Genomic DNA, 22161 nt, shown 5'->3' with positions numbered 1-22161 from the left:
CCCAACCCCTGTGACCCACCCCCTGGGTACGGCCTTGGTTATTGGTGTAGATATTGACATCAGAGCAGATATTGACATAGTTATTGGTGTAGATATTAGTGTAGATATTGGCGTTGATATTGGCATTGACATTGTTGTAGGCATCAGCGTAGATATTGGTGTAGACATCAGTGTAGATATTGGCGTAGTTATTGGTGTAGGTAGTGGCGTAGTTATTGGTGTTCAATTGATGAGTCACACTAGTTCGAAAATCACCCAAATGTTCTTAACACTCTTCATGGCATTCACTTGTTGTCGATTTCGAGATTCACGTGATAATTATTTCAATGTTAATGTCTGTGCTGTACCTGTTATCTTAAAATGCTTATAAACTAAAAGGAAAATTTTGATTAGGCTATCAATACAATCTAATACACATGAAAATTATTTCTAAGTATATAATCAATATAAAATGAAATTTGTTAACATCTTATTATACAGTCAGCAATACATATATTGTGAAATATGGAGATATCAATTACAAAATTTCACTAGAAAAAAAAAATTCATTTCCATTTATTCATTGTTCAAATATTTTATAAAAAGCAAATTATTCAATATTATTAATCATCGTTTGTTGGATACTATAGTTTATTTCGACTTTTCAATGTTCTAAACACAAACTACATTTCATGACAAAACTTTACTATCAATCATTAAACAAGAAATCATTCAAAACATCAATAATATTTTGCTTCAAAGGCAATCAATATTTGTAAGTAATCATCTGCATCTATGGCAATCAACATTATTAATCAACACAAAAAATATTATCTCATTACTGCCTCTCTAAGTCATAACCTCTGTTATTCCTTCTTTAGGCAATAATGGGTTTCCATCTCAAAAAACAATCACGTACCAGCAAAATTCTAATCAACAAACCCCATAAAAATATTACATACACTCCAGCATCCATTTCAAACGATAATCAATCATATCAAAATTTATAGAACAAACAGTTTTAAAATTTAGAAAAAGACATCAATTACAAAAACTTTAGATAAATTTTAACCTTTAACTCATTTCAATTAATAATATGACAAGACGTTTTTATTTAATGAAAACATTATTATTCAAGTTAACTTTCATTAATACATCACATATATATGGCTACACAATTCATTAATACTTTCAAATTTTAAAGTTTATTATTATAACAAAAGAATTTATACATAAGAATAGATTTCAGCATGTTCTAAATTGAACCATTTATTTTTTAAATAATTTCATAATTTGAAGACTGTATAATAAATACAAACATTTCAAGATTACAATACAAAGATGATCAAGATGGATAATGGGTAAATAAGTTCCCTAAAAAATACAGACAAGAGATAAAGAAAATTGGGTAAATAAATTTCCTAAATAATACAAAGAAGAGAAAGATTAATTAGAGCCCATCCTACATGTCAGTACTGAACTTTCATAAGGAAGTATATTTAATAAAATATACTACTATGGAATTTTGTAGATTCCAAGTATGACTCTAATTTGTTATAATTGTGAGCTATCACTCCCACAAAAACAACTGGTGAAGGAAAAAATATGTTGACTATTGTGACTGGGTGGAGAGTTCCTAGATGTCTGTAAGGCAATGTGATAGCAGACTCTAGTATCGGACCACAAAAACAAAAGTATGCAAAAGTTTTTTACAAACATTTGATGTTGCAGTCTTAAAGTTTTTATATTGCAAACAAGTAGGTCAGATAATCGAGTCCAGCCATATGTGGTTCATGCCCACACCTCTAAAAGAATCACACGTACTTGTCTACCAAAAATCCAAAGTATTGGACAGCAAAAAAAAAAAATGCAAAATGGGTTAAAAGCCCAGAAGAAAACTATAACCTAATTACATATGGCTTATGGCACGATATGCAATGAAAGATGAGAACATGGGACATAATTTGCTCTGAAAAACCTAATTACCTAATATGATACCTGAAAAAAAATAGACATAATTAAAATATATAATACATGATGAAAAAATATACCGCAAGCAAACAATTATTTACACTACAATGGATAGATTTTAGAAAAGTTAAGTTTTATCAACAATTTAAAGATTAGGAAAATAAGCTACTATTTTAACTTCCAAAATTATTTCAGAAAAATACAAATTTAAATGACTATGGACAAGATTGGTTAAGATATGCATCATAGAAGAAATTTACTGAACATCACACAAAGACAGGAAAGAATCGAAATTTGAAAAGATTAAGGGCCAAGAAAAATAGGCTACAGGAAAGAAAAAAGACACAATTATGGACTCTTACCATACACTGCGTAGCGATTATGCTATTCTGAATCCCGGCATAACACAGGATTCCTAATCATAACATAGTGCTGGGGAATACCTTTTCATCATGTGATTCACAGTCATCATCTTGTAAATAAGCAACTTGAAACAACCTTTGAATACTAACACATCAATGGTGACTTTGTGCTTTGTTTTCTTCAAGAACATGATTTTATTTATGGGTTCATTTGTTTCAACAAAGCCATTTTGCTTACAAAAGTCAGTCATGTTCACTAGATAATGCTTTGCATACACCTTTTCAATTTTCAGTTGAAAGTTGAATTCATCAACTTGATTCAAAGCAAGATTCATTTTGTTTACATTGTTCCTAACCTCTACAGAAACCTGTCTCATGTAATCATTCACTTTGTTTATAGTTTTCCTAACCTTCAATGTAGCAATATTACTTTCATGAGAGTTGACTTTCAGTGAAGACAACTCCCTACCTACTACATTACTCAATTCTACTATCTCATTAGAATTTATTTTTTCAATAGCAGTAACTAGGCCTACATTATCTGAAACTTGAACTAATTGATCTTGTATCTTAATACTACTATTATCCTGCTTCAATTTGCTTTCATCTTCATGATTATCTTTCAATGTTTCATGTGCATCTTTCAATAGAAAGTTTATACTAACCTGCTCTAGTCTAATGCTAGCAAATTCTTGCTTCATATCATCAAACCTAGCACTTTGATCTTGTTTCAAATTATCAATCTTAGCATTTAACTCATCAAACCTAGCATTTTGCTTATCAAACAGTTGTGTTAAGGCAGCTATTAACTCATCATCATTTTTAATATTTTTCATATTGTATGCCATTTTGCTAGTCTGCACAGATAATATATTCATTAGGACTTGATCTCTCTTGAACCGATTTCCCACTCAGCAGCATCTCCCATTCATAATTCATCAAGATATCTATCCTACCAATGATTTTTTATAACCAGGGATATATTTTATAGTTTGAGTCCCACACCAGGGCGTACCATTTATTTGCCGTGCTAACAATTTCTCCTAAATCGGTTGGATAGCAAATTTTCACCTATCAACCTAAGGAAGGTTATCGGCTCCAACATAATAGATTCTTGGTAAACCATGAATGGATCTATCGCCTATGAATGAGAAATCCAGTTTTCAGAGCAAATGAACTTATAATCTCCAGAAGAATTTTGGCAATACACTACACAAATACACAAAGAACAATATCTTACACACTTAAGCATCTAAAGTCACTACAAGCTAAATACTTATCCAATTTATATAGTTGAAAACAATGGCTATAGGCTTGTATACACAAGAAACAAATTATAGACAAAATAGAACACTATAAACTGTTCAAAACTCAATTTAAAACATTAAAAAATTCACTTAAACAGAAAAATATTCAGAGAGCACCAAATTACAACACACATAGCCAGCCATATTTTTTAGAGAGAAGGAAGCCTTGCTACAAGGAACAGACCAAAGCTTTGTAGACACCTCAAACCAGTGTCGACGTTACGGACACGTCACCAAAAAATTGTAAATTACGAGTTTAGAATTCACATTTTATATTTGTTCTCAATAAAACTTTATTTTGAAACTGTTATTTTAAATTTTATATATCCTCTATATTATCTGTTAATGCTGTTAACTCTGTTTACAGAGTTTGTTTTTTCAGTGATACCATTGAACATGCAACACAATCATTTACGATAAATTCTCAGTCAAAAAGTTGTCCGTATATTGATGACTCTGATATTTACTATAAAGTTTTATAGATCTCGAATTGAAGATTCGATTCCAATCGAGAAAAAATGTAATATTACAACATGTTATTTTAGTGGCTTAGTTAAGTTAATGTATAACATTATTTTTGCACCTTGAAAAATTCAAATTACAAATTTCTAAATCCCAGCTTTTCAACCCAAATTCATTTTTAAATTATTGAGCTTTAATCATGATTATGAAATATCATATTCAAACTTTATTATTTTAGAAGTATTCTTCCTTCAAATATATTTTTACAAAAATTCTATCTCATAGTCAAATTGCATTCATCTCTCAAAATGAATTTTAATTTTACATCTCATGATATATGATACATGTGAAGAACACTTGCATATTTTTTCCAATCGATTTGAATATACAAGAAAAAATTATTATTCATGTAACATTCTTGAGGCCATCCAAATTTTGTGATATTCATACAAAATTTAAGAGATATTCTGATAAAAACATATTTTTACCCATACTTTTTTCTAAGCCTATTCAATAGATATTCATATACCTTGGAACTTCATTTCTGATTAATTGATAGCAATATTTGAATATAATTTATTTATAATACACTTGCTCAAGAGTAGCCTAATCCTTTTTTCTTCAGAATATTATATACAATACAAAAATATAATTGATGAGTTTGGAAAAATAGATTCATTCATTATTAAAATAAATTCACAAAAAGTTGAATTACAGATAAGTGGAAGTAACTAGAATGTGACAAATGCTCCCAGTTTGTGTAATCGATTATATAAAATACGTAATTAAACAGTAATTTCATTCACTCAGCACTTGACAAATAATAAGTCATAGAGAGAGTGACAGTATTATAATCATCATTATCATTATTATTATTATCATTATCATCAACAAAATTCAATTAAACTCTATCTTGCAGTTATCTGTGAAATATTCTCCCGAGATATAGAAAACATTTTCAACTTTTCAGATACTAATTCTTGTCGATCGAATTATTCAAATAAGAATGATCCATTCAATCATTTACTACTATTTTTCTTTGTTCAGTTTGAGTTTATTTGCCAAGTGTTCAATTGATGTTCTCATAATGTTCTGCAAGTTTTTTTTTCAGGACGTCCTATCAAAATTGTTTGATAGCTGATAATAATTATATTTAAAATTGTACCTGAATGATGATGTGTGGTATTTCACCATTATTGATTGAAGCAGAATAGATGTCGCAAATAAAATTGATAATGGAAATGTCTTTCAAAACATTTGAATTTTTTTTTTTATAAAAAAAAACACCAGAAAGGAACATGGAATGAAATTAGATGATACCACTTATTGAAATGTGATGAAAGGTTGATTAAGATGACGAAAATGATATTGATATTGAAGAATAATTATTAGGTTTCATATTAACTGCCATTCATCAACTATGATATTGAATGATTTCGTTGTTTCTAGGCGTAAATTCTAAAAAAAGATTGATTGAAGGAACATTCATTAGTTCAAGTTTCCTGTTCTAATTTGTAGAGGGGCATATTTAATGATTGAATAACTCTCCACTAATTTTTATTTGAATCATTGCAACCTTTCATGTGTCTAGTATCATTCAGTATCACGAACAATCTGGGACAGACTAGAAGCCCCCCCTTCACCACCAACAGGACTAAATGTTTTCTATCTCACCACAGGGTGAGCATAAACAAGTTTTAAGTTTCCCCGTCACAGTTTGCATGCAAACTTTTCTATTAGCTAAGATCCCAGCTGTTAAAAACAGTTTTTCAACGGCACACTACACTAGAAATACTAACGATAATCCACTTGCAGTTCGTTTATCAATCAATAAGATACAGGAGCAACCGGGGTGAGTGACTGCTCTCTATTATCACAATTACAGGATTGATTTTCCTGGACGATTGAAATTTATAAAATAATCAGAGATCATGAGAAATAGTTATTTGTGCTACTAGTGCGCAAAGTGACAGTTTGCTGCACTGAAAGAAATGTTTATGCACCGTAGGCGAGGATGGAATGGTTTCTTGAGTGCAGCAGAGGAACTTTGCGCACGCACGTATTTCACATTAAATTTTTCCTACAGTTACCATTGAATATAGAAGTGGTTGATTATGGGTAAAATGATTGCAGAAATCCATCAAATGTTTGTCTGTATAATTTTGTTATTAATAACAACTTCAATTTATTTTTAACTTGATAATCAAATTGAAAATTAATGATCGATAATTTATTCAAATTGAAAATCAAATTGATCCAATTAATTTGAAAATTTTGAGTAAATCTTGATTTCTAAATAATTTTTCAACCAATCAATTTATGAATGAAAAAAATATTATTTGAAATAATGATTAATTAATAATATTCGAAATGTATAATTTAATGAGTTCTCATTTTTATTTATTTGAAAATCAGAAAAAAATGTAGATACAACAAATTCACATTCAAAATACACGCCAACAATGTCAACAGCTGATTGGGATGGCTGCAAGATGATACGCAAAGTATTAAGAGTACGTAAAGTAATATCAGTAGTATCAGTAATATCAAAAGTAGTATCATCTATTCAACATAATCATCAAAGTACCTTGGCCTTCTTATTTCTCTACCTGACCTAGAAATGGTCCTTTCACCATTATTCCTGTTTCCTATTACCATATCATTTCCCCTTTCACGAACATCATTACCTTGGTTCCTAATTGCCAAATCATTTTCCCTACCAGCCAGTCTATCTTGTCTATCATTTCTTACATCATTTTCCCCTGCCAAGTGTTCATACTCTCCTAAATTGAAACCAGTCACAGAATGCTTTACAGCAAATGGATAAGTGCCAGAACCTCTATGAATATGGCGGGTATTTCTCCTTACTACATTTCCATTTTCCAATTTGATATTATATGAGCGAGGGTGTTTGTGTTCACCTACAACTTGGGCATGTACTAGTTTATTTTGCTTATCTGGAATAAAAACATTTTCCAATGCTCCATAACTCCTACCCTTCCTAGCACTCTTGTCAAAATAAAATTTTTGCTTGTCTTGTCTATCCTGCAACTTATTTTTTATTTCCTCACCTGACATTTGCAATTTATTGGGGGCAAAGTAGGGCAGCAACCCATTGAGCTTCCGTTTAACTTCGTTGCATTCTTCATTACTGATGTTTTGGACTAACCCTACTTGCTTATGTAGATTGTATTTATCAATCGTGACCCACCCTAGTACAATTGGTGTGTTTTTATTACAGTTTGCAACTTCAAATTCAATATTACATTTACCAACGTTTGGAATGTGACAATCTAGGTTACATTTACCGACAACATGTATAGCTGAACCATTGAAATCAGTCAAGGAAGAAGTTGATGCAATTAATCTGACTGGCAAATTTAGCGATTGGAATACACACAAGGGCATGACATTGACGTCAGCACCAGTATCCAATTTTGCACTCAATTGAGAATCGTTTACAGAAAAATCAATATGCCATCTATTGTGATTGATTCCATGATTTGATACAACACCCAAAAATTTATCATTCTCATTTGTTACTAACCTCACATTACCATTATCGTTAATCTGTGTGTTCTTAACATTATCATCTTCATGATTTACCAATCTTACAGTATTATTTTGAAAACCTACCTTGCAGCACTTACCAAAATGGTTTAGTTTATTGCATTTATAACAAGTTTTACCATAAGCTGGACAATTTCTCACGGTATGATCCAATCCACATCTTGTACAGTTTATTATTCTTCTCTGATCCTTACTTGGATGGTTAGGCTGGTTACCCTGTCCATACGTTGATTTTGAATATGTTCGATTTTGAGCTGGTTGTTGTTGTTGAAAAGTCTTTTTCACCATCTTAACTCCCTCCACTGTTGTAGAATTCTGTAAAGTATTCAGCTGTTGAGCTGACAGCTCAAACAATTTACAAATTTTTACTGCTTTTTCCAAGTTCAAATTCTCCTCCTTTAGTAGTCTCTCTTTTAAGTTCACATTGTTGATGCCACTGATAACGCGATCTTTGATTAAACTGTCCTTGAGTGATCCAAAATTACAACTTGAACTTAGTTTTTGAGCTCAAGTAAAAGCTCATCAAAACTTTCGCCATCATGTTGATTACGACTGAAAAATATGTGGCGATCCACACTTTCGTTTGATTTCGGAAGGCAGTAGTCCTCCAATTTCTGTAGAATCAATTTCCAATCACCATTTTCTTTGACCGTCAGTCCCAAAGTATCAAGTCGTTCCTGTGCCTCAGGCCCCAAACAATGCAGTAGAACAGCCACCTGAACTTCTTCTGATTTTGAAGTTACTCCTGCCGCCGTAGAATAAATGAGATATTGCTTTTTCCATTTCACAAAATTGTTAGACAAGCTTCCTTCGAACGACAAAGGATGTGGCGGTTTCAAATTCTCCATCGTGTATGGTAGTAACTTACGTGATATAGTTCACGTAAGATTCACGTACGAGTTGATTCAGTCTAGTTCGGACAGCCGGAGAGTGAAGTTGTTTTTCTACCTCTCTTATCTTCATGATAACGCTCTACTGAACTCCGTTACTTGCACTCGCCGGCTCAAAATTTTGAAAGTTTTGAACTGTTTCCAAGTTATTTCAAACCGAATTCTTTCTTTTTTAAAACGGTATAAGTTTTCATCTAGAGTGATTAATTTACAATCTACATCAATATGTCATCTTGTGGCTCGTGTACGAAACCAGTAAGTCGAAAGGAGGGTGAACAGTCAAGAATTGTATGTAGTGTTTGCACGTCCTTGTTTCATCTAAGCTGTGTGAATTTAACAAAAAATGACCTTAATTTCTTAAAAAATCAGGTGTGGACCTGTGTAGAGTGCTTGAAGAAACATCGTTTGAGCCGATCGACTTCCGAAGATACGCCCCTAAATTTATCCGGTACGGTAAATGATGAAACTCCTCTTACATTACAGATTGTCGAATCACTTCTCGCGAAATACACCAAGGAAATAAAGGACACTATAAACAACGTTGAGCTAGAGCTAGGTAAATCTATTGAACTCTGTCATCAGGAAATCAGTAATTTGTCAGATCAGTTAAAGAAACAATCTAATATTGTGAAGGAACAGGGGGAAGAATTGGAGCGGTTGAAGTCGGAGAACGTGAATCTAAAAAAATCGTTGTGTATCCTGGAGAGTCATGTGGATGACGTCGACCAGTATGGACATCGAAATACACTGGAGATTTTCGGAATACCGGAATTTGAGGGTGAAAATGTAAAAAATATCATCTGTTCACTCGGAAGTGCATTATCTGTTCCAATTTGTGAAGAACGCATGGACGTGTGTCATCGAACGAAAGGAAACTCGGATGGTAAATCAAATATCGTGGTAAAGTTCACACATCGAGACGATTTACATAGAATTCTGGATGCCAAGAAGACGAAAAAGGACCTATCTGTAAGGCACCTGGGTATGGCTTCCGACAATAAAATCTTCATCAACTTATCCCTCACTCGAAAAAGAAGAATTCTACTGTCCAAGAGCAAGGCCTACAAGCGCAGTCATCCTGATATCAAGTATGTGTGGGCGGATCGAGCTGGCCGCATCAAGATAATGAAGGTGAGCGGTGAGACCAGAGTGATACAGTGTGAGTCTGACTTGGACGATAATAATTAATAACTATTTCGTTTTTTTTCTCAAGGCCTCTTACACATTTTTAAAGTAAATGAACTCTTCAACTGCTTATTTTTATAAGACTTCAAATTTATTTGTTTCTTATTAATCCATAGAGTTAATAGAAAATATGAACAGAGTCACATTTATTTTATAGTACCGTATATCATTGAAAGATTTTAAATAAATGAGTTCAGCTAGGTATTGGCTAATGCTAGTTCCACTTAAATCATGGAATACGGAAAATAGGTCTTAATAAGTAATGCCGGTGAGTGTAGGGCAAAGGAAAAAAGGAAAAACTTTTCCTGTTATCTATTAGCGACTAAAAAAATTTTTTTCTCGTTTTAAATTTAAATTATAATTTCATTTTTTTTCTTTTCTTTTTCGTACTGATTGTTACTGATCAGGTTATTTTTATGTCAAGGATAGAGGATTTGTATGCGTTACTGGATGATTATAATGGAGAGACAAATGAGATAGAGGATTACCTGAATTATTCAATTGAAACTCATTCTACTTTTTCCAATTTCTTTAATTTGTTTGCATCTAATATCAGAAGCTTGAATAGAAACCACAATGAACTTTGCTACATACTTGATAACATGAAAACAAAATTTAATGTTCTTATCTTATCAGAAACTTGGATAACGCAAGAAATGCCTTTTAGCTGTAGCATGGATGGCTACAAAGCAATAAATAAACCTGGTTCCTTGAATAAATGTGATGGAATTTGTATTTATGTTAGAGAAGATATCTCATTTCAAGTCATTGATTGTAAAATAGATGAATCAAATTGTTTAGGTCTGGATTTAAAAATAGATAACACGTTGTTACGTATAGTTGGAATTTATAGATCACCTAATAGTAACGTAAATGATTTCTTAATTAGCTTGGAAGAGTTTGTGAAAAATATTCCTCACTGCATAGATGTATGTATAGCAGGAGATATAAACATAGACATTAATAAAGAAAATAAATTTGTTCAAGACTATTTGAGTATATTAAATGGTAACGGATTTGAGATGATCATAAATGGTAGTACCAGGGGACAGAGTTGTTTGGATCACATATTTTTTAAAAGAGTTAACAATAAATTTCGACGTAATATTGGTAATATACTTAAGACTACAATTACAGATCATTTCTCTGTTTCAATTCATTTGGGATACAATAATGCAATAAAGTCTAATAAAAAAGAGAATGAGAAAATTATAACCAAAAAAATAGACTACAAGATCTTAAATGAACAACTTTTAAATGAAAACTGGTCTTGGTTATACAATAGTCGATTTGTTGATGATTTGAACATCGACAAACTTACTGATAGTTTTGTGTCAAAATTATTTCATTACATAGAATCCTCATCTACAGAAAAACACATCTCTCGTAAAAAGAAACCTCTGAAACCATGGATAATACCTGGTCTTATTAATTCAATTTTAAAAAGAGACATAATTTATAAAAAAATAAAAAAAGATCCATCAAATCTCACATTAAAGGAAGAGTTTAAAAGGTACAGAAACACATTAAACATGGCATTGGAAACAGCTAAAACAAACTACTACAAAAATAAAATATCTGAATGTGGTAGTGATAAAAAAAAACTCTGGAAACTCATAAACCAGGCGATAGATATTGATAAAGATAATAACAGGGAAATTAAAATTGATGCTGCTAGTCTAAATAACTATTTTGCAACAGTAGGTAGAACGAATGCTCAACTCATAACATGCAATTCCAGTTTAAAACATTATGAGATTGATGAAAATCACAGACCACCTGTGCACTCTTTTTTCCTGAAACCAATTACCTCTTGCGAAGTTGAAAATATGATAAAGCAACTAAAAAGCAACTCCAGTCCTGGAGAAGATAACATCAGTAGTTTAACACTGAAAACCATAGCTCATCTTATTTCTAAACCAATATCATTTATTTTTAATATGTGCTTCGTCACAGGAATATTTCCAAGGAAATTTAAAATAGCCATAATTAAACCACTATTTAAACAAGGTGATCCCTGTGTACCTAGTAATTACAGACCAATAAGTCTATTAAATAATCTCTCAAAAATCCTGGAAAAATTGATAAAAGTTCGTTTATTGGATTATTTAAATGTACATAATATTATCAATAAATTCCAATTCGGATTTCAGGCAAAGAAAAGTACAGAAGACACATTAATACAATTCACAAATTACATAACAGAAAAACTTAATGATGGTAAGAGAGTCATGGCAGTCTTCTTAGATTTGGCAAAAGCTTTCGACACTGTGCCACATGATAGTCTTCTGGATAAACTAGCTAAATATGGAATAAGAGGTTTGCCTTTAAAGTTATTCAGGAGCTATCTCTGTGACCGATCACAGATGTTAACTCTTGGGAAACAGTCAAGTAAAAAAGAATTAAGTAATTATGGCCTACCTCAAGGTACAGTTTTGTCGCCCATTCTTTTTTTGTTGTATGTGAACGAAATGTTGAATATCAAATTGAAAAACGGTAAAGTATATTCATTTGCTGATAACACTGCAGTCATTTTTTCAGATGACAGTTGGCAGAAAGCATTTTTGAATTCAGAACATGATTTGTTTTTAATAAAGAATTGGCTTGACCAACATACACTTAGTCTGAATCTTAGTAAGTCTAAATATATAACTTTTTCAGCAAATGCAGTTGGCAAACCTCCCACATTTTTAAAATTAAAACTTCATACTAAATGTGATCAGATAGTCGCTGGAGTTCATAATCTTACAATGCTTCCTGATTGCGGCTGTCCTACCTTTGAAAATGTAGTATCCATAAAATATTTGGGTGTTATTGTTGATGAAAGCTTCAGATGGAATCATCACATAAATTTTATCAATAAAAAATTAAAATTCATTAACTATAAGTTTTATAAAATCAATAGAATATTGGATAGAGAGCAAATAAAAACAGTCTATTATGCTTTAGTTGAGTCCATTTTAAGATATGGGATTGCAGTATGGGGAGGAACTTATGACACACACCTGAATAATCTATTTATAACACAAAAGGCTGTAATTAAAACCATAATTCGCAAACCCAGAGACTATCCCACCCAGCAAGTCTTCAGGGATTTCCAGGTTATGACCTTAAGACAAATATATCTGAAAATATTAATAAAATACATAAATAATTATAAAGATAACTTTGAAGAGGCTGATAGGCCGACTTACTCACTCAGACCAAATAGTACAAGGAAATTCAAAATTTTTCATAGTAGTCTAAGTTTGTTGTGTAGACAGCTTATGCACATTAGCACAAAATTCATCAATTTAGTACCGCCTTTATTTCTGACACATCATAAAAGGAATGGATTTGTATGAATTTTTTTCATGAATTGAGTTTCATTTGAATTGACATTTTCATTGAATAGCCTAGCAAGTTCATAATCATCTTGATCTCTTCTTTCTCTTGTATTTTTCTCTCATTCATGTTCTCCTTTCTTATTTTCATTTTTTTTTCTTCTACTCCGGTTTGTTTCATTTGTATAAATTAGATCAACTAAATCAATAACTATATTATTAGGGTTAGAATAAAGACTCCCACCAGCGAGCAAGTTTTACTTTTGCTGGTGGTGCCATGGCGAATATTGTTTTGTTAAGGAAAAAATGTATTCTTATTCATAATAATCACTTGTTAAGGAATTTTAACGAAATTGTATTTTGTTTTTATGGCAATAAATTTGATTTGATTTGATTTGATTTGATTTGATTTGATTTGATATTGATATTATTTAACTTTACACTGCCGCAGCGCCATGTAATAACTGTTTGTATTATAAATAAAACTTCATTTTAGCACGATAACATTTATTAATTTCTTCTTGAAACATGACAACATTATTGAGACAACATTCTTCTAGCCGACGCCATTTCTGTCTAACCTCTCTCTAGTCCATTTCGATAATCCCTCTCTGCACTATATCAATAGGTCGATTCTTAATGTATAATCGATACACAACATATTTATGACACTATAGATACAAGATAGCCCAAACACCTCGTATTTTCGGCTCATTTTCCAGTTTTCAGCTATTTCTGCCAAATCTCTCCCAGATTATATAATTCTGAAAGAAAAAATGAGATCACTCGGAACTCTCTATCTCCAATGAGTACTTTGTTATAATTTTTCAAAAATGAGTAAAATTTGAAGAAAAAAAAATCAATTTTGATGAATAATTGGTTTCAGATTTTAATCAACAATATCTTCCGATTGTTACAATTTAGATGTATATTTCAAAATCCCTCTAGGCATATTTTTGTGCTATACAATCTGAGATCAGGTAGAGCGCTCTATGTCATATAGATTTCCAGGTAGCTACACCTGACAACAATGCTCCTTGTATTGTGGAAAACACCTAATTTTCAGCTTCAACCATCATCACCATCTACTTTGTCCTCACATTGATATTTCGCACAATGACATAAGTTCATGGGTAAGAATCACCCGTTAGATGCACTTGATTTCAGCATTTCCTAGTAGAGGCAAGCTTAAGGACACCTCAAGGATCAAAATTTCAAACACTTATAATTTACTTTTGACACAATGCTCAGATTTCATCGTACTACACTTCATTCTTCTTGGCTCGCCAAGGCGGTTCAAAATCATGCATCAACAGTCAAATTCGGTCAAAAAAATAGAAAATTTATTGTTGAGTGTAGGTACTTATTCATATTCAATACATAAGAAATGGCCAATTTCTATATTCAAAACTATGTATCTCGGTAACCCCTTATCATAAAAATTATTACATGATCTTGAAATGTACAATAGAACTTTCTATTTCATCTGGTGTAAACAATTCATGAAAAAATATGTTCGTAAAGTGAGATTTGATTGTTGAAAAAAAAATGTAGATATTTTTCTCATATTAACGGTTTTGGCAGTTCTATGATAGCGAAAAGTGATTCAAGATGGATTTCAGGCAACTGAGCTCGTAGAGGATGAATAATTTATCTACAATTTGTAATCAATCGTAAGTTTCTATGATGTATCAGACTCGTTTTAGAAACTCTTGATCAACAGTAAAATTACGAAACAAATGTAAAAACTGAAATCGCCATTTTTAAAATCTTAACTTCCAAATTGTTTTGGAATCGAAAGTATTATTTATTGGAGTGGGTAGAGGGGGACAATTTTCACATTCTCACTAGATTTGGAAATTTTATCAGAAGTATTTCACAAGACATGCAACTTTGAATATAGAAATTGGTCATTTTCTGTGTATTTGAATATGGGCTTAAGTACACTCAACAATAAATTTTCCATTTTTCGACCGAATTTGACTTATTATGCATGTTTTTGAACCGCCGTAACGAACCGAGAAGGATGAAGTGTAGTACACGATGAAATCTGAGCATTGTGTCAAAAGTTATGTGTTTGAAATTTTGATCCTTGAGGTGTCCTTAAGCGCGCCTCTCCACTAGGAAATACTGAAATTAAGTGTATCTTACGGGTGATTCTAATAGAACATAATATCAAGAACTTATGTCGTTGTGCGAAATATCAATGTGAGGACAATGTAGGTGGTGATGATACTTGAAGCTGAAAATTAGGTGTTTTTCACAAAACAAGGAGCATTGTTGTCAGGTGTACCTGGAATATGAGATAGATCGCTATACCTGATCTCAGATTGTAGAGCACAAAAAGAGCTTCTAAAGTGACTAAAATTTTATCTGGAGCTATTGTTCCAATATTTCAACAGTTACTAACTGGAATCACAGCAATTTTGGACTTGTATTCAAGTAACAGTCTTTCGAATAATTGAAGTCAGGTTGTGACTAGAAAGATACATCAACTCTAGTTCACAAGATTTGTCATCTTCATGGTTTAGTCTGAAACCTCTCGGGATATCCTTGAGGATTCGGTCTTGAAATTTCACCCTAAGCTAATTTTAGCAATCATTGATACTCATATTGTATTCATTCAATACCTGATAGATTTTTTAGGAAATGAAAATGGATTAAGTTTTTTAATATGGATATCTGCACTCCTTACAATACGAGGACCTCTTTTCCAGAGCTAGATTAATTAGTGTTAAACACATGTTGAGGAAATAATTGTAGTAAGAAAAAACTCTTTCTTCCTAAGAAACGAAGAATCCGACCTCTTATTCAATTCTAAATAACTAACTATCTAACCTTGACACGGGCCACAGAAGTAATGTAAATCTTCAAGAGTATCCAACAGTCTCACATAAAAATACAGAGATCCTGATTCAAAAATAAAAATAGCAATCTGCAGGAAATCAAAACTTATGCGAGATCTTTCACAAGAGTGATCTATATTCACAAAAAACACTAAACAGAATACTACACTAAATATGATAGAGATAATGATTGTAATTCTGTTACTATTGCTTATTGCTCCCAAGATAATCCTCTTCAAACAAACAAAAAAAAACTTGTATCAAATTGAAAAATTAGAATTGTTTTTACTTTTTAGTTGGGAAAAACATCGGATGACCGATGTCTAGGTAAAACCATCGATAAGTGAAAAACATCGAACAGTAAACATCGATGTTTGATGTTGAAACATCGATGTTTTTAAACATCGATGTATCGATACCCATCCCTAATAAATAGTAGGATAAGGATGCTCTGGTGTTTCCGGGCCGTGGTTGCTGGCCGCGGTCGCCTATATCAAATTACTTTTGACAAAGTATAAATCATTGTTTTAAGTTATGTTGCTTGAGTTGTTTTTGGAAAGTGATAGTCATTGATAGCCGAATTATTATTGTACTTATATAATCTAATCCGTCGAATTAAAAGAGTTACAATTTATACTATCATTGTGCCTAGGCTAAATGATAGGTTTAAGTTTTCTAGTCAATAATCACTGTTTCTGGAACAAACGAACTTTCAATGGTGCTTGAAAACTTGTTTATATAGATTTCAACTTCTTACCTTTTTTATGTAAATTTATTGCTTCTTGTCATTATGTTACCGTACGTTTTTACAGTTTAATATTCGTATTGTTATTCATGGGATCTTATCAGCAACTCCATTTGTATGTGCTTGAGCTCGTTTACAAATAAAATGATTATAAAATTAACACTTTGCACAGAGATGTTGTGGAATTTCTCCATATTAAGGTGAAATAAAAAGATGTTGTCAATTCCACAAAGTTTTGTGGAATTGTCAACATCTTTTTATTTCACCTTAAAATGATTATTATTATTATTATTATTATTATTATTATTATTATTATTATTATTATTGTAGTTTCTATTGTAAATAAATATTATAATTTTGAAAAAGAAATTGAATAAAATAACTGTTCTGGCATATATAATTTTTTATTGATTGTGATACATATTATGAAAATGAATTAAACTTTTTACAAATCATGCATGTATTAGGTTTTATCATAGTTGTCATTACCGAACTTAGAGTTAACACTATTAGGTATCAACAGACTTCTTATTTTTCTTGTGTTAGTGTGATAGATTGGTGAAAATATTAAAATTGAATGAAATGATTCGAAGCTGTCACAACTAATTATTCATTTTAGAAATCGAGACACAAGTTTCTGTCATTATAACATTATCAGTATCTCTGAACTGCTAGACTTCAACAGAAACCCAATTTTTAGTGCGTCTTGACAGTTATTACAACTGAAACTAGTTTCTCGATTTTTCAACAAATGTGGCTGTAACGTATTGCATGGTGTCATTTCATTAGAAAATGAATTCTCCGCAGGGGGACAGAATTTATTCCGGAATAATATTTGTTGTAATTTATATTCGGGAATAAATTGTGTCCGGGGTGTGGCGATCCCCCGGGGTTTGTTCCCAGCAAGTAGTTGATGCAGACCAGTTGGCAACTTATCGACTAGTTGCCTCCCAGTCTAGTAGGGTGTTCAATTTGTTGATCCATTCATTTAAAATTATGTTAATTTGTGGGTACTTTCTAATTTAATTCAGAATAAATGTCTCTTCAAATATAACTGAATAACTATTATAGAATTTACTAGTACCCATGTAATATTTTTGAAATTGTTGAAAATAACAATTAGAATTTTGGATAGTAATCTACTAGTAGTGTTTACTCTTATGAAGTGTCCATTGTTAATAATGTTCAACATAACATAATCAATAACAAAGTTACATAACATTACATATTCTACCATTGAAACCAGTGTAAAAAAAATATCCAAGATCAGTGTAGTGGAAGTTACAGTGTAGGTGTAGGTTTACCCAGAACATCGATACCAATGGGTATTAGGAGTTCCAAATAGAAATATCAAAATCATCTAATCCATGCAATGTAAATCATTCAAAAAATATCCATTTCAGACAAAAACTAGCATATTTGTTATAGATATACAAACTTTGCAATAAATATGAACACCTGAAGCATCAACTGCGAACTCTTGCATCCAAAGTTCTTTTCAATATGCTTTGGATCTTTCTATTCTAGAATGACATTTTTCTTCATTGTTTTTCAATCTCAAGTCAAACTCAGATTATTCAAATTTTTAAGGAAAAATGTCAAATGATTTGAACTTATAATGATTCGAGTCATAAATAAACTTAGTTGCAATTTTCTAAATCTACCAAAATTATAGTCTTTCAAATTAATATAGCACGTTATAGATGCCTGTTTAAGAATTATAGCTATCTTCCAAGCTTTTTGAAATGTGTGTTAATTTGTGAACATGGATTGTGCATTGAAAGTGATATAATGTATTATTTTCTCTGAATTGTGTAAAGACTACTTCCTCTTGTTTGGTACTATACATTTTAGATTACTCTTATTTCCAATATGTTCCTTTCCATCGCGGTTAAATGGTTTGTAGATTTTTCAATGTTTTCTTCTTCCAGGCTCCAGGCGGATGACACAGATCAAGAAGAGGGATGAGGAGCTGAGTAGTTTGAACTCTGAAGATTCCCTGACCGAAAGGTGAATGTGCTCGTCGATTCCTGACTGAATGCCATCAAGACTTGATGTCAGGTTTTATCAGGTGAGTTTGGCAGACAAACAATCCAAGTCATCATCTCAGTTAAACACATCTGCTTTAGAGACAACGCACACTCTGTACCCTGCTTCCAAGTAGACACATCTCTACAGTGCTTGTACTGCAGAGGTTGCACTAGAAAATGATGGGATAGAAGTTTACTGCTAGTACGTTTGAGTTTCAGTGGCTGCAAGAAAGCAATCATCGAATTTTGAAGAGGGGGTGATTTTGGATCCAAGTGTGTTTCCTGAAAACTCTAATGAATAGGATAGACATGCTTATTTTTCTGTTCATTCATTCGCAGGTGGCAATTATGACTGTTACGAACTCATCATGCAGTTTGGAGATATGAGAGTTTGTAAGGAGTTGATTGTGCATGTGTTGCTGCAAGCAAGGACTGCATGCTTGCTACAGTGGGTGTCATCTCATTTTGATGTTTGAGGTAATGAATAAGCTAACGGGGTCTCTCAGATTACTCAGCATGATGTTGAAACTAGTTATTCTATTGCAAAGAAAATCATGTTAGCACAAAAGATAACGTAGGGCATATCAAATTTCAGGGGAAGACTGAAGGTAGGAAATAAGATTCTTTTCTGAACCCTGCACCACGATTATCAGGTAATTTCCTAGAAAGATATCAGTACAACTGTTTAGAATGATGACAAGACATGATTACCTGTTTAGTCACCTGTACAACAGTGGTTGATAATTCAAGGTGTTCACTTTGTGTACTACATAGATATGAAAATAAACTGCCAACTTTAGAGCACGTGTAGTTCGTTGCAGGATATCAAAAACAAAACTGACTGTAGATTGGATCTATATTATAATTGGATCTTTTTTATATATCCATAAAAAACGTGAAGTTTCCGTTTCTGATTTTTCCAGTTTTATTGAAAATTAAGGTTTTGAATAATTTTTTCTAATTCTGTGAAATTTAGTTATCCATTAATTTATATTTTTATTTGAAGATTTGTTTGTTTTTTGAAGTGTAAATTGTTATTTTAATAACTGATAGTAGTTAAATAAACTACATTTTGATTTGGGCTGTAGTATAAATTTTAAAGGGTACAATTTTGGGCAATAAGCCTGTTGTGCCTTCTCATAGAAGTGTAATAATTGTACACGGCTGAATAAATTAATATTGGGCTGCATGTTTTCACGTGGTCAGAGTAGCTAATAAGAATGAGACATAGAGAAGCAAGTGGAAGCAATAAATAAGGTTCCACACATGGAAGCTTGGATTGCAACAGGTGCTTATAAATATCTCAAAAGACAGATCTGATATTAGATATACAATACATAATTCTAACAATTCTAATAATATTTGGAGAATGGAACACAATTTCTAATTCCGGATGTCGAACGCTAATTTTCAAATTTCTCCTTGATTTTCCATATGATAACGATGATTACTCAAGTAATTCCCTTATTTATTAATTGCAGTTTCTTTCATATGAGTTTTAAATTATTTCATCAATTGATATTCCTCATTCATGAGTAACAGTTCTAGTTTTGAAATGATCAAATGATCTAGAGAATGTAGCAAAATTTTCAATATCAGGAGATTCAGATTCAAACTTTACTGAAATCTAATCTTCTTTCTGCCACAGTTTCTCAATTAGGTAATTTACAGTTCCATTCATTCATTTTTTATTATTCCATCAATTGACATTTCTCATTCATAAGCAACGTTTTTAGTTTCCAATGATCAAAATAATAATCTTGAGAATGCATCAACATTTATGTTAGGAAAATAAGATTTGGACTTTTGTCTCTGATAAAAAACTTCCAGCTGTCGGAAATTTGTTTATAATTTATTATCATGATAATTTCTTGATGTATTTTACCAATTCAGAAATCCCCAGTTTCTTTCATTGGAATTTTCAATAGACATAAGACATTTCAAGATTATTAAATTCATTTAATCAATTATATAGACATCTCTCGTTCATGAGTAAAGATTTGTGTTCTCATGTAGACCTACACTCAATGTGCATAGTTTTTAGGTGGTCATGGAAAGTTTGCACAATACTGAGAATCCTCATACTAAGAGAATTTAAAAAGTACTCTCCAATTGAGAAATAATTTTGAAAGATGGCTTGAGGGGTTGAAAAGCAAATTAATTAAAGAGTGAATTAATGATTAATGATAGTAACAAAATTGGAAACATGCTTTGGAAATGACGTGCGCCTGTCGCCAAACAATATGTCTCACGCCATTTCTACAGTATGGTTTGATTGATTGTATTTAAATTGATCTAACAATCAATTGAAATCAATTTCAAGAAACGTGTCTGATTTTGAATCTACCAACTTAACATTATGCTCTCTGATCGTTATTCTCGCCACGAACTATTCTCAATATGAACAGCCTACTTGTATATAAGCCCACCCAAACAATTTGTATTTCTAGATGGTTTGTCACCTAAATTTATACAGGTCACATCCCTTGGAGTGAGGGGTGTATGAATAGATGGGATTCGCACTTTGAGTTATTTGTTATTAGTCCCTAGTTCTAGGTAAGCCTCCACACTCCACACATCGACTGTCACGGTTCAGACATTTTTCATTTTTCAATAATTTCCATTCAAATTACAGTTGAAACAATGTAACCTAGAACTCAATATTATATCTAATTATTACTCACTTCCTATTCGAAATCTCCCATTTCAACAAAAGTAGGGTATTTGTGCCGATTGAGCATCAATTTAACATCAAGGTCAAGGTCAAGGTCGAATTCAAGGTGAAGGTCAAGGTTGAGAGATGTTATCTCAACCACCACCCCGCCCCGACTGAATTCTCTGTTGGAATGAGCCCTGTATTTATAGACCAGGGAGGAGATGTTTACAGCAAGAATTTCTATTAAACACTGAGGAAAATATTTTCATTAGGGGGGCGTGGCCTAATTCAATTCCCTCCCCCACACCCCTAAAAGGTGTGGCCTAATTAAATTTCCCCCCCCTTCCTAAGATGTGTGGCCTAATACCATTATTATTTCCCACTAGGTATACAACCAAAAGTCAAATTCAAGTCAAATTCAATGATGATCCCCACTTGGATAAAATATCTACTGCAAGTAAAACTAAGGGAGAGAGTGAGAAGTTCACACTCTTCCCAATGCAATAAGAGATCTATGTCATACCTACTGGATATTCTCCAGTCAAGAGGTATTAAATCCATCTATTGCAATCAAATCTAATCTAATGTGAAACCAATCTAAAACTAATAAATTGAGTCTACCTAGTGCAAGGGTAGTGGGAGAATAAACAACTACTGGATATTCTCCAGTCAAGAGATGTTATCTCAACCACCACCCCGCCCCGACTGAATTCTCTGTTGGAATGAGCCCGGTATTTATAGTAATTTTATCCAGTTCCACAAACATATTTGAACAGGTCTGTGAATATTGAGAGGATTGATAACAAACATGTTTGAACAGGTCTGTGAAAATTAA

General features: G+C 32.1%; 1 protein-coding gene across 1 annotated transcript in view; it reads left to right on the top strand.

Annotated features, from left to right (window-relative positions):
- The window catches only part of LOC111056476 (bone morphogenetic protein receptor type-2), a 227279-nt gene extending 208393 nt beyond the window's left edge, over positions 1–18886 (top strand). The window contains exon 19 of the transcript XR_005573289.1: positions 18572–18886. The gene's annotated coding sequence lies outside the window, so the exon portion shown is untranslated. The remainder of the gene's footprint in view (positions 1–18571) is intronic.
- Positions 18887–22161: the final 3275 nt, after the last annotated feature.

Source organism: Nilaparvata lugens, chromosome X (genome assembly GCF_014356525.2).
Source record: "Nilaparvata lugens isolate BPH chromosome X, ASM1435652v1, whole genome shotgun sequence".
NCBI classification, from domain to species: domain Eukaryota; kingdom Metazoa; phylum Arthropoda; class Insecta; order Hemiptera; family Delphacidae; genus Nilaparvata; species Nilaparvata lugens.
This window is presented reverse-complemented; position numbering and strand designations above follow the sequence as displayed.